This window comes from Colias philodice, chromosome 27 (assembly GCF_061535455.1).
Source record: "Colias philodice isolate Cphi_HAF_F1 chromosome 27, ilColPhil1 Martin Lab GWU primary, whole genome shotgun sequence".
Lineage (NCBI taxonomy): Eukaryota > Metazoa > Arthropoda > Insecta > Lepidoptera > Pieridae > Colias > Colias philodice.
Window position 1 is genome coordinate 1,041,499 of NC_143112.1, and position 14,748 is coordinate 1,056,246.

Here is a 14,748-nt window from a genome sequence, read left to right on the forward strand (position 1 = left end):
TGTGAATTCACATCTAAAATGAATTTCTACGAATGAAAACACAACATTAACATTTTCTATACAACTGCATTTCATACACCTTATTCAATTGCAATAAGGTTCAAAATCGCAATGTTTTCTGTGCGACTCTACGTATTTAACTGTGCCGAACAAAAACATCTGTTACGTCTCGTAATGATTTATACCGTGTATGCAGTGGACATATTGTGACATGGCGTAGCATGTGCGAATACTTTTCAGTTGAAATATTCGTATGCGACATTACAATATTACATAATCTCATAATGATCTATCTATGTAACTACCGTGGTTCGTTCGGACTTAGTTTAAAAGCTCTTGTCACTACATAGGTATAGTATAAAACAAATTCGCTTTCTCTGTCCGTATGTATGCTTAAATCTTTAAAACTACGCAACGGATTTTGATGCGGTTTTTTTTAATAGATAGAGTGATTCAAGAGAAAGGTTTTAGTATATAATTTATTAGGTTTTAGACAAAGCGGGCGAAGCCGCTGGCGGAAAGCTAGTATAGTTATAAACTATTTAACTTGGTATTACATTATAGCATCACAGAAAGTTATGCCAGACTGTAACACCATAGCATAAACATGTATAGATTATAACAAAAACTGATTTTGCCACCCATCAATATTTAGACCGCGCAGTAGTTTGCGTAACGTTAAATTTTGTGCCGAGCTAACATAGAATACTTCGATTAATTATAAAACTCAGCTTTTAAAGACCGTTTTAAAGATAAACTATTACTAGTATTTCTTTAATTATTATTAGCCACTCAGAGTGCATATTTCATAAATCTTTTCTGTTATAATCTCAGCGAATTGGCTCTTTATTTAATTAAAGTCATACTTAAATAGCCATCATAAGCAAAACTGTACTTAACAGCTCCATGCAAACGAACTACTTCACAATTCAACACAAATAAAAGACATTTATCCAACTACCCGCACAACTTAACAACAACAACTTGACCGCAACAAGCAACAAACAACGGATACGTCCGACACGTTTGAGCGTCAAGCGGGAAATGATGTTTTTTATTTAACTTTTTGTTTTAAGAGTGTTATTGTTGTATGATTTGTGTTAGTTTTTATGCGGGTAGATGAAAATTGATTTGGTAAAGTTATAAGTGTGCAGGAGTTAGTTGATATGGTGGTTTTGGATTGGAAGCACGTCTTTTATTGAATACTGAGAAATCTGAATTTAATGGTAATGAAGCAATTAATTCATTTATTAACATATTTTTTATAGCTTGTCATCTACACTATATAAAGAATTGCCGGCAAACACATAAGTAAAGTAACGGACCAAAAAAAAGATTTATAAGAATCAAAGATTGTGACAAACATTTTATAGTGCTAAATACAATTTTTAATATGTCACAAGCACAATAAAACAACTGCTAATTATTATTTAGGTACCCAAAATTTCACACACTATTTACCCACATTTACCGAATTAATCTAAACTATCTACTGACAACACATCCAAACATAACCACACATCTTATTCTCAAATCTTCACAACACAAAAAACACCTAATCGACTTTGAATCCTATTTACTCGCACTTAACATACATTTCACAAAGATGTATGAGATTATCGCAAAGCCAAGCTTACAGTGCATGCAGTATGCAATGAGGATTGCAACGAGACGAACAAGTCCGACACATTAGCATATGTTTCTAGATGCTTAGCTGGTTTGGGAACGCGGGAGCACTTTGTTTTGGTTGGTTTATATTTGAATACTAGTTGCGCTCCGCGTTTTCACCCGCGTCGTTCTGCTTCTGTTGGTCTTAGCGTGATGATAATATATAGCCTATAGCCTTCCTCGATAAATGGGCTATCCAACACCGAAAGAATTTTTCAAATCGGACCAGTAGTTCCTGAGATTAGCGCGTTCAAACAAACAAACGAACTCTTCAGCTTTATAATATTAGTATAGACTATAGATTATAACAAAACAAAATCAACACATATTAAGTACCTAACTAGTGCACACTAAACAAACTCAATCCAATTCATCTAATAAACTTAGTTTAAAACAATCAAACACAAAGACAAAACGACAACCAATCAGTCACCAGTCACGCGTACAAACTAATGGGTCGCGGGTTCGATTCCCGGTAAACGCTCGTATAATTAGCGTCTACGATTAAGACATCAAGTGAACTGTCAGTTGAATATGCTTTGATCGTAATAATATGAACTGGCAAGTGTTTTATCCGATTGTGACAAAAGGAGGAGTAGGTTTTTGCTATTAAATAATACGATATATTTTGGATTTGACAGGTGAAGTAAGATATTTAAGATGTTCATGTAATAATTAATGAGTGTGGCTTTCACACGAGCAATGGCTACCTATGAATTAAATACTTTTTAACGGATTTTAAACACGATTTATTCTAATAAATCGCATTTAAAATAGCTGGTATATATCATATTTTAACAGTAACTCGTAATGTATAGTATTTACGCTGATAGATATAATATCATATAACAGTTACTCATAAATCATAATGTATCGTACTAAATACAACAACTATCTATTCATATTTTACTATTGATCTTCTGAAGATCATCAGCCTTCATGATCTGTCATATAACATGGACAAAGCCACGGGTATCACCTAGCATAAAAATTACAACACACATAATCACGTCAGTCTCTGCAAGCTTTTTATACGTTTATATTTTTTAATTTTATAACATTAAAATACTTTATATTTATTATTTATATATATTTTTTCAAAGAATAGAAAAAATCGATCACGAGACGGGATTCGAATTCGATTCGCCTTTTAAGCTATTGCATAGCTTTTATCTCAGACTTTGAGCGCGGCGACCGAATGTAAAAATACCGTAACGAAAAAACCTAACACCCCCACTCCAACCGGCACAGCAATGCGATGCTATGCAATAGCTTTACCGCGGCAGTCCTCGAGTGCCACACGTATTTTTTTTATACGTTTTTAGTGTTCGCAAATAACCTAGTCGTTGAATCACGCATACGCGTGGGTATAGGTAAACCAGAATCTGATGGCAAATAGGGAAATCAAAATTTTGAGTGTGCAACCCTAGGGAAAATGGACTGAACGATCTTGATACTGCTTTTTATTTTGACCTCAATATCATTAGTCACATTACATAAGTGGATAAAACTGTACTTAATAATGAGATATCCACGAAATATTATGTAGGCACTTATAACATATTATACATATTATTTTTAAATAGGTAATACATATTATTTATTTATACATACCTATATTTGTATATATCATTAAGTCATGTGAAAATATGGATTTTAATGATAATTATCTGGATTAAAACTCGATTATTTAGAAAATATATTATATGATAAGTACGATGTTTTATAAAATAAAACAAAAATAAAATAAAATCATGTTTATTTTCGTTTTTCGTATTAACACATTATAAAATTGACTTGGACTGCTTGGACTTGACATATAGCCGTATTGTAAGCGCCTGTAATAAGTTTCCATAAAATTATATTTTAATCAACAAACAATAGTATAGTTAAGTACCTACTTATAACATTTTTTATTTAAAGTATCAAAACGGGTAAGTCCAATTTAGCAATAAAATCTTTCACGCGCTTTAAAACTGAAAATTGTGATGTGTTTGATCCTTCTTCATCGAATGTTTTTCTATAGACATTGTAAACAACACCTATTGCTTGTGATCGCAGCGGTTTTATCGATATTTCGAAGATTTTGAAGACAAAATCCTAAAAATTAATCATCAACACAAATAATTTGACAACCAATTTGATAGTTGTCAAATAAAGTTGCCACATGAAAATCTTTTATTTTTGAAATATAAATATGCCATCAGATTCTGGTAGACCTATAGCATCTAATATTGGACGGAATTCAATTTACAGTAGATATATTAATTAATAATAATGCAGGTTTAAATTAAAGCGATCGTCAACGTCGTTAATTATTAATAATGTGTTGCGCTCATTTTGTGTGGGTACATTTGTTTTTTCATTATTAAATACTGAGTATGCTCTTTCGAATAGAATAATAATAATAATAAACTCTTTATTGTACACCAAATAAAACAATACAAAAGAATAACAGCAAGTAGGATTATTGTACAATTATAGGCGGTCTTATCACTAACAAGTGATTTCTACCAGACAACCTGTGATCAGGGAAATGCTGGAAGATTTTAATTTTGGAGGTGTAAAACAAAGCAATAAATAGAATGATTGTAGAGCTTCACGGATATAAAGGGCGTATTTAATATTTATTATTATTATTTAATCCTAATTTATAAATAGTGCAGATTATTATGTTTAATAATGTGGTATGTAGACTCTTAAATTCTAATACGTGTTATTAATACCACGTATTAGAATTTATTAATACCCTTTTACGCGGTAATACCTATGCGTTCAAATGAACTACCCTAGTATTCGACAATAAGAGTCAAATTAGCAACACGAAAACTATTATTTTACCTACAAAATCACCACAGTATAAAACTTTTAAGTCGCTTAAATATCTCAATCATTAATTCATTACCTCCGAGATCGGTAAACAAGAATTTGCGAAAAGTGACCCGCATAAATAAAGACATCGCAAAAAACTTTCTCATGTCAAATGCAAAAAAGCGAACGATTTTCAGTGCTCGCTTTAAAACCCACCAGTAATCCCCCGAGAGGATTTAGTTATCCATAAAGATTGCTGTTCACTGCGCGATTTTATGCAAAACAACGGTTGGCCATCAACTGCCTGGATTAATAACTATTTTTTAGTAGTCGCACTAGCAACAGAACAATGTTAGGATTATCAAATAAATGGATTTAGTATGCATAAAAAATGTTTACCTGGATAAAAAATAGTCTATTGACTACAATATTTTGTACTCCATCGTTAGATAGCAAAATATAACTAATTTATTATTATGTATTCTTTAGAATGTGGAAAAGGTTTATCAAATCATAGCTGAATAAATAACATAAAGAAACACCTCTAGGTCTAAACAAAATATACCTACGAACTACTACTAGAACTGTAATAGACAAGAATTCCTCAACTATTTACTAAACAAAATATTAAAACAACAGCAAACGCTGCGACAAAAAAGTCGCACAGTGCGCACCGCACCTAACCGAAATAAATACAAAATCGAGCCGGAACGGCAACACAGTTCTTTACTATGCGAACCGGGCCGGGTATCGAGTGCCGGCATTTACAAAGTGACCGGGACTTTAACCGGGATGCGCTTTATTCGTATTTTTTTGTTTTATTGAAACCGAGATTCCAACGTTTATTACCCGTTAAAAGATGAAGTTTTAAACACGGATGCGACTTTTTAACAGTTTTCGATTGTCTCGTGTATAGATTATAACTTTATTGAATTTTAGTTGTGTGATAGTTCTTTTTCTTAATTATGATATATGTAATACGCATTAATTAATTTTTATATCGACAGGTCACATAATATGTATTTGAGTGTTACTATGTATGTATAGCATCTGAAAATCTTTATTTAAAATATTATTCTAAAAGCCGTATAGGTATAAAAAATATAAAATAAATCCGTTTACGTACTGTTTTCTTAAAATATATGCAAATTAAAATCCAAACAAGTAACCGCCATATATTACAATTTACACAGCATCGCAACAGGTAAGAAAATTAACCAAAAATTCATACTTTATAAAAAATGTATGTTGTATACCTACGGAACCCACAAATGAATAATAAAACGGGACACATTCACGAAGCGAGCGGTTCACCGACGAACCCTAATTTTGTAACTATGAATAAGTAAGGAAGATTAAAATTAATCACCTCTGTGCTTCCTTCTTAGTGAGAAAATTAATTTTGCAAACCAACATTCCTAATGCCACTATTTAGAGAAGTAATTATACTGTAAAAGCAATCTGAACTGCGGTTATCATATTATATTTTATTCTGTTGTACATATTATATGCTAAGTATAGGTAACTATGGTATTTAAAAGTACCTGTTGCACATAAAACAAAAAAAAATAATCTCATTACCTACGGAAAATTGATCGTCATTAAAAATTTATAAAACAATACAAATTTCCTTCTTTAACAAATAAACAGTAAGCGAAACAGCAACTTCCAAATGAACAATATTATTACGGAACCCTAAACACAGTAAAGCAACTCGTTTATTCGCTAATTTTACAAAAAAAAAAAATCACCATTACATTACAGTGCAATCACTTATAATTCAATTTAAATGCAGAATTACAGCAATACAGTCGCCTCGCGTGTAATTCATTTCCCCCCATTTCCCCCTATTTCTCCCTATTTCCCATATTTTGTGGGAAAAATGCTGGGCGGATAATTTGCATGTTTATTATATTTTGTTTCGCAAGAAGATTCGTATATTTGCTTTGAATTGCTTGAATAGCGCAAGAGCTGGAGAAGAAATTTATTTTATTACAGCTACAGAGTAGGAGGATTTTATTTACCTCATGTTAGTGAACTTAGCAGATCATTTTTAGCAGATCAAAAAAAATATGTGAGTTCTTATCGCGTGCAGTTGAGTTCTACAGTTCCTGATACTTTTTAGAAATAGTTCTGGTGTTTTTACCTAAAAAACGACATTTGAAAAAATGATCTGCCAACTTCCCGTAGCAGATCATTTTTAGCAGATCAAAAAAAAAATGTGAGTTTTTATCGCGTGCAGTTGAGTTCTACAGTTCCTGATACTTTTTAGAAATAGTTCTGGCGTTTTTACCTTAACAAACGACATTTGAAAAAACCCGACCTGGACCCGGCTTAACGTGATGCTACGCTGTGATGCTACGGCGTGATGCTACGGCGTAATGCTACGGCATGTGTTACGGCGTGATGCTACGCTGTGATGCTACGGCGTAATGCTACGGCATGTGTTACGGCGTGATGCTACGCTGTGATGCTACGGCGTGATGCTACGGTGTGATGCTACGGCATGATGCTACGGCGTGATGCTACGGCATGATGCTACGGCGTGATGCTACGGCGTGATGCTACGGCGTAATGCTACGGCGTTATGCTTCGGCATGATGCTATGGCATGATGCAACGGCATGATGCTACGGCATGATGCTACGGCATGAATCTACGGCATGATGCTACGGCATGATACTACGGCGTGATGCTACGGCGTGATGCTACGGCATGATGCTACGTCATGCTGCTACGGCATGGTGCTACGGCGTGATGAAATATGGCATAAATAAATTTTCTAGTGTTTCATTTTACGCGAGTATTTCTAAAAAGTATCAGGAACTGTAGAACTCAACTGCACGCGATAAGAACTCACATTTTTTTTGATCTGCTAAAAATGATCTGCTACGGGAAGTTGGCAGATAAATTTTTTCAAATGTCGTTTTTTAAGGTAAAAACGCCAGAACTATTTCTAAAAAGTATCAGGAACTGTAGAACTCAACTGCACGCGATAAGAACTCACATTTTTTTTGATCTGCTAAAAATTATCTACTACGAGAAGTTGGCAGATCATTTTTTCAAATGTCGTTTTTTAAGGTAAAAACGCCAGAACTATTTCTAAAAAGTATCAGGAACTGTAGAACTCAACTGCACGCGATAAGAACTCACATTTTTTTTTTGATCTGCTAAAAATGATCTGCTAAGTTCACTAACATATTTACCTCTAATAATTATTTACACCTAGTCATTTGATTGTATACGAACAAACGATTGATTTAACAAAAATATGTACCTGCTGTTTTTCTTACATCTTTTATTTCATTGCACTGTTATTTATTTCATCAAAATTTTCATTTTTCATTATACATTTTGGTAAGTATCTACTGTTATTGAAACAGTTAAATTAAAGCGATGATGATGGTGTTATGGGCTTAAAAAAGTTTGAGCGTTAAATATTAATAAAACAATAACGAGTTTCGCAAAAGAGTGTGAATATAACAAATACTGCATCGCTCTTGGTCTACAAATGTTTCAAAAGCTAATGTGTATTTTTCGCATGACTGCATCTTGAAAATTTAAATTGTACTTATATATTCCGAAATCATGTTAACTGTCAGAAAATGGGAGAAACATTTTACTGACTTATTTAAGAATCATAATTTAAAATACTGAATTATTACTACTATTTATCTGTTCTGATGTACCCACATCTTCAAACATTATTTTGCACGTAGCTCAAGTCAAGTAATTAATTAATTATTCCTCTTGTATGGTCTTCAAATCAAACTATCACAACCTCCTACTTTTACGTCTAGCAAGTGATTTGTTTAACCCTCCCCCCAACCCCCAGGATGTGTATTCCACAGTGGAACCGGTTTGCCGTGCAATTGTTCAATTTAAACTTTAACCATCATCACGACTACGGTAAGGCGGTTTATGGACGTGCGATTTAACGACAGAATTGCTACATACAATTCCATTTGACTTAAATTAGAAACGTGAATGTCTGTGATGATGGGTAGTTTCTTTTAACAATATTACCCAACAATGATAATAGAATCTAGATGAAATTTTATAGATTCACGGAATTCAAAATACAGCCTAAAATAAAAATATTTATTCCAGATATTAGATACCATTAAATAGCACATAAAATTGAATACGTCATTTCATTCAAACTAAGATGATTTCAATTTAAAGCTAACACAGTCACATTTTTATTTAGCTTAAACCAAAACTAATTAAATCAAATAACGCATCTTAAAACTTCTTTGCCCTGCTTCTTTTAATCGCCCCGTCGCAAGTGCGTAACCACCCTTATAGTAATCCACCAATAGAAGGCAGCGGTTCTAAATATTTAAGCACCACCAGCCCGGGGCCGAGGCAATTATTCTCAAAGTGCGGTAAATAATATATACACCCACCTGGCAATCTGCGCAGCTGACCGAAAAAAGATTTCACGAAAGAGGGTGCAGGGCGCAGTACAAAAATTGCATTAATATATGAAAATAAGGCTCTATTAGTACAAACGATTACGCAAAGATTATTATACAATTGTAGTATAATTGCCATTTCAATGAGATATTTTACAGCACAACTGAAAGATATTGAAAATTATTTTTTGTCAATTAACATTCTTTAGGGATAAATTAAAATTATATGCCTAGCATTGGGGAAGTCATAAAGTAATGAAGTTAATAACCCGCACAATAAAACATAAGCTTTATCGTACCTAATACAAAAGTGTTTTAAAAATCACAATACCTCTCGATAATTTTAAAACCGCCTATTCCACTGGGTAACGTAAAAAACGCATAAATCTAAGTACTTCACAAACCGCCACGTGCGGACAAAGCTTTATTCCCATTTGAACAACAGAACGACACAAAAAGACGGGCGGGCGCGTTTATGAATTTCAAAACACGTCAAGCGCACGCCTTTTGTTGCCTTGAGGCAGGCGGTTTTTCGCGGCTTTCGCACTGGCGCTATTAAACGCATACATATAAAAGCTAGCTACGCTTTGCGGTTTCACCCGCATGTCTCCGTTCCTGTTGGTCTTAGCGTGATGATATAATATAGCCTATAGCCTTCCTCGATAAATGAGCTATCTAACGCCGAAAAAATTTTTCAAATCGGACTAGTAGTTAGTGAGATTAGCGCGTTCAAACAAGCAAACTCTTCAGCTTTATATTATAAGTAGGTATAGAAGTATAGATGTACCTGCATACCTACATGGAATAATTTTTATTCAATCTTCAACAAAAAAACCTATAAACACTTAAACCATTAAATGGATGAAAAAATGTTCCTTTTTATTGTTTGATTTTTTACGCTTCCCCAAAAGCAATGTAAACGTCTAAAACATCGGCTTTTACACTTGCGTGACCGAACGCTACACGCCCGTACGAAAAAAAGTAATTGTTCCTTGAATATTTCAAGTGAATCGCCTCTTGTTTTCATTCGTGTATTTTGTATTTTTATTTTATCCAATGCGATACGCTCGTTACACGATTTTTTACGCGAACGTAAAAGTGTTGAAATCTTTTTATTGTTTTACATGAAAACCTTTACAGTATTTAATATTTATACATGTCTATTAATACGCAATATCACTACTAGTATAAAACAAAGTCGCTTTCTCTGTCCCTATGTCCCTATGTATGCTTAAATCTTTATAACTACCGAACGGATTTTGAAGCGGTTTATTTTAACCGATAGAGTGATACAAGAGGAAGGTTTAAGTATATAATTTATTAGGTTCTAGACAAAGCGGGCGAAGCCGCGTGCGTTAAGCTAGTTCTCGTATAAATTTTAAAATATTCCCTCCACGTATGGCTTGGCTACATAATATTATCGTGGTTCCCGTATCACAATGCGAATTTGTCGAATGTGTGTTTGTCAGTGGAACGCATTAGACCTATCGATCATTCCTGCTAATAATAATTGTTACAATACCATACAGATTTCCTTTGCTATTAATTTCCTGATGAAACTTACCTGAAAAGAAACAAAAAATTTATTAAGAATGTTATCTAAAATATCCAAATACGTAATATTAACCGAAATAAACATCACTTGAAATTGTTGGAAAACTTAATATTAAAAGTTAAAAGTTCTATTTTAGCTATAGCCTAGGATGACTGTACAAAAAATACTATATAATACTAGTAGGAAGTGGTATAAATGATAGGCATATAAATCAATTCGATTCTCTATAATCCCACACGCTCAATTACTCGAACGAATCCGCATGCAACGCATTAGCTATTTTCGATCCAACGGCGCGTGCTAGGGCTCAAATATTCAATAGGTATTACCTGTAGATGGGTATAGGTATAGGTAATAGCGCTTATTGAATATAGGTATACCTATAGGTATATAGATAATAGCACTTATAGAATACTAGCGGTCCGCCCCGGCTTCGCCCGTGGTACATATTTCGCAATAAAAAGTAGCCTATGTCCTTTCTCGGGTATCAAAATATCTCTATACCAAATTTCATGCAAATTGGTTCAGTAGATAAGGCGTGATTGAGTAACAGACAGACAGACAGAGTTACTTTCGCATTTATAATATTAGTATGGATAGGTACCTACTTAGTTTCAGTGCTTATTGTTATGTGTGCAATACTGAAGATATACCTATGTTGATAAGTAGGTAACTAGGCAGATTATAATATACCTATTACGTAAGTATGCCTAGGTATATAGGTATATTAGCGCTTATAGATTGTAGGTACTTAGTTTCAGTGCTTATTGTAATATATGTAATGCTGAAGATATATTATTCAAGGCAAGTACGAGTTGTATATCCAATACTATTGAGTATAACAAATTTTAGTGTTTTTATTTGATATCTTTATATCTATATATCTTTATGATGTTTATAATCACATCACACACATACACGTTCATTTGAAAAAGTGACCTTTTTAAAAGTTGTTGTGTGAGTATTTGTCTTGTTCCGTAATTAGATTGTAGAGCCAAATCCTCATAAAACAAAATATGTACATTACAAACTTAAATTAAATTATCGTTTTACAAGTAACCTTTATCCTCTTTTAAACACATAAAAACCACAACTCAATTAAACATTCAACTTTAATCGTGCGAATTAACATCTCCGATCGCTCGAAGCAATAAATCACCATCACACAGCACACAGCCGTGCATACATACATACATACAAACACACGTCGGACACCCGGAAGTGTCCGTATCGATTCTTGGCATCGCGTGTGTGTCTATTAGCTTGGAGATATGTATGGTGCACGTTGTGAGCGGGAGCGACTTAATACACATATGTAATTAGAAATATTTGTAATACAAACTGTGCTCCGTGGTTTCACCCGCGGGTAAAAGTTAATATTTCAAAAATTAAATTTTATAACAAAATCCGTAATAAAGAGTTAGAAAAAAACATTGATTTGTGAAGTCCTCTAGCTTATTCATATTTAAAAAAATACTATAGTAATATTACAAAGTTGAAGTTTGTTTCTTTTGGTTAAACCTTCTAATCTCAGTAACTACTGGTTTGTATTAAAGTTTATTTTTGTGTTGCACAGTCCAAAAAGGAAGGCTGGCCCTATTATCTTTACGAATAACAGGAGATGAGCAGCAAGGAACAATGTCGCAAAAAAAAATACTTATGGATAGATACGAAAGATATTCCCTAAGAAAGAAGATGATAGTCAGCAAGTTAAGACATCACATTAAAAGATTATATCGCTTACGCTTATACCCCACACCATACACAACGATAGAGCTATCCACAAAAATAGCCGCTCCGTTTAATTGTCATCTATTTACGAACTCTACAATCCGATCGGCTCTCCTTATTGAGAGTCGATCGCTTCCTGGCTCCTGCAAGAGTGATTTAATTGGTTTTTCGTATAGATATGTGTTTGTAGGAGAAAACAATGTATTTAACTGTGTAGATATTTAAGTTTATTTTTGTTTGTTAACAATAATCTGTTTATGTATAGGTATATACAGGGTGTCCCGTAAGTAGTGGACCAACGGGTTATGGGGAGTAGAGGAACTTATTATCTAACAAAAATAATAAAATTTATTGTCCTAGACCATAAAGTTTTTGATTTATGTTTTATTTTCAAAATTTGATAAAAATATCATCCACATAAGCTTAATATGAACTTTTACCATTTCTGTTTTTATTTTATTCTTATTTTTTTGTTCAAGGTTGTTAAGAATACATAAGTCTTCCTAATTAAAATGATACTCAAGCATAATTAACAACAACAAGAAAATTAGACCAAAAAATAGAGCAAAATTTTACGTTTTAAAGTTTACGGACTGAAGTTTGAACAAAGCTGGTGTAAAAAAAATGTATGGTAACCCTGTGAAACTTTATTTTAAAAACTTCTACAACTCATGCAAATTACAAAAAGATATAATTATGTGGTATAAAGTATTTAAAAAAATGTTAAATTGGCGTACAACATTCAAATTAGAAATTATCAGGTAGTCAACTCATTAAGTTATTCCGAGAATTATTGCCTTTATGGGCGCGCGCTGGAATTCTTTTGTATTGTTTCTGGCCAATCATAGACGATACTTGAACCCACTATTATTTTCTTTGACTTTCAACTATTTCAGTGACTTGCTTATAGCTCGGAACTACACGCGTGTTTAGCTTGATCCCGCCATTACGATATTATTCTTTGTTGAAGTACGCTTGAATTTGGATGTTGTTCGACTTTGGTTTTTTGAAGGAAAATGCTTAATACATACACTCCACGTGAATATGCAGAAAAATGTTCGATATAACAATGAAATACTCGACAAGCAGCACGTGTTTATCGTGAGCGTTATCCCTATCGGGATTGCTATCCTGATCACCGATTTTTTCTCAGAGTAAATAACGCATACCATAAAGGTCGTATTCCTGGAATTGGAAATCGAGTAGGAAGGCCTAGATCAGTCGATGATCGTCTAATATTGACAGAAGTAGAAGAAGATCCTTCAACCAGTACTCGCCGTATTGCTAGACGCACTGGTGTACCAAGAAGTACAGTGCATCGCATATTGAAGAGAAGTAATTTACACCCGTGTCATGTACACTGAGTGAGCAAGCATTGATACCAGGTGATTATCAATGACGAATTAATTTTTGTCAAGAGATGTTTCGTCGATGCTGACAGGATCAAATTTTTTTAACTCAATAATTTTTTTAACATTTCTGCATATTCACGTGGAGTGTATGTATGTATTAGGCAATTTTCTTCAAAAAACTAAAGTCGAACAATATCCAAATCACAAGCAAAATCAGTGTCCAATTCAAGCGTACTTCAACAAAGAATAATATCGTAATGACGGGATCAAGCTAAACACGCGTGTAGTTCCGAGCTATAAGCAAGTCACTGAAATAGTTGAAAGTCAAAGAAAATAATAGTGGGTTCAAGTATCGTCTATGATTGGCCAGAAACAATACAAAAGAATTCCAGCGCGCGCCCATAAAGGCAATAATTCTCGGAATAACTTAATGAGTTGACTACCTGATAATTTCTAATTTGAATGTTGTACGCCAATTTAACATTTTTTTAAATACTTTATACCACATAATTATACCTTTTTGTAATTTGCATGAGATGTAGAAGTTTTTAAAATAAAGTTCCACAGGGTTACCATACATTTTTTTTACACCAGCTTTGTTCAAACTTCAGTCCGTAAACTTTAAAACGTAAAATTTTTCTCTATTTTTTGGTCTAATTTTCTTGTTGTTGTTAATTATGCTTGAGTATCATTTTAATTAGGAAGACTTATGTATTCTTAACAACCTTGAACAAAAAAATAAGAATAAAATAAAAACAGAAATGGTAAAAGTTCATATTAAGCTTATGTGGATGATATTTTTATCAAATTTTGAAAATAAAACATAAATCAAAAACTTTATGGTCTAGGACAATAAATTTTATTATTTTTGTTAGATAATAAGTTCCTCTACCCCCCATAACCCGTTGGTCCACTACTTACGGGACACCCTGTATATTAACTGCGGAGAAATTAAAATTCATTTTTTTCCCTTTTAAACATAATAAGGTATTTATTTTGGTATTTAAATGATTTCATCCAGGGAAATCTATACATATAATAAAATCGTAGGAAAGTCAAAACTGTACATTGAATATTTTTTTAAAAGAATACATATTCCATGATCTATAATCGATATAGAAGCCAAAAATATAGTTTTTAGAATTTTTGTCTGTTTGTCTGTTTGTCTGTTTGTCTGTTTGTCTGTATGTTTGTCCGAGCTAATCTCGAAAAGT

General features: G+C 33.1%; 1 protein-coding gene and 1 long non-coding RNA gene across 8 annotated transcripts in view; both read right to left on the bottom strand.

Moving 5' to 3' along the window:
- Positions 1-14,748, bottom strand: part of sm (heterogeneous nuclear ribonucleoprotein L) — a 307,187-nt gene that overhangs the window by 62,206 nt on the left and 230,233 nt on the right. The gene's annotated exons all lie outside the window — the stretch shown is intronic.
- On the bottom strand, positions 12,810-14,456 carry LOC149476467 (uncharacterized). Its single transcript, XR_016317822.1, has 2 exons — positions 13,565-14,456; positions 12,810-13,178 (listed from the first exon to the last, which is right to left on the bottom strand). It is a non-coding gene; the product is annotated as an uncharacterized LOC149476467 (long non-coding RNA).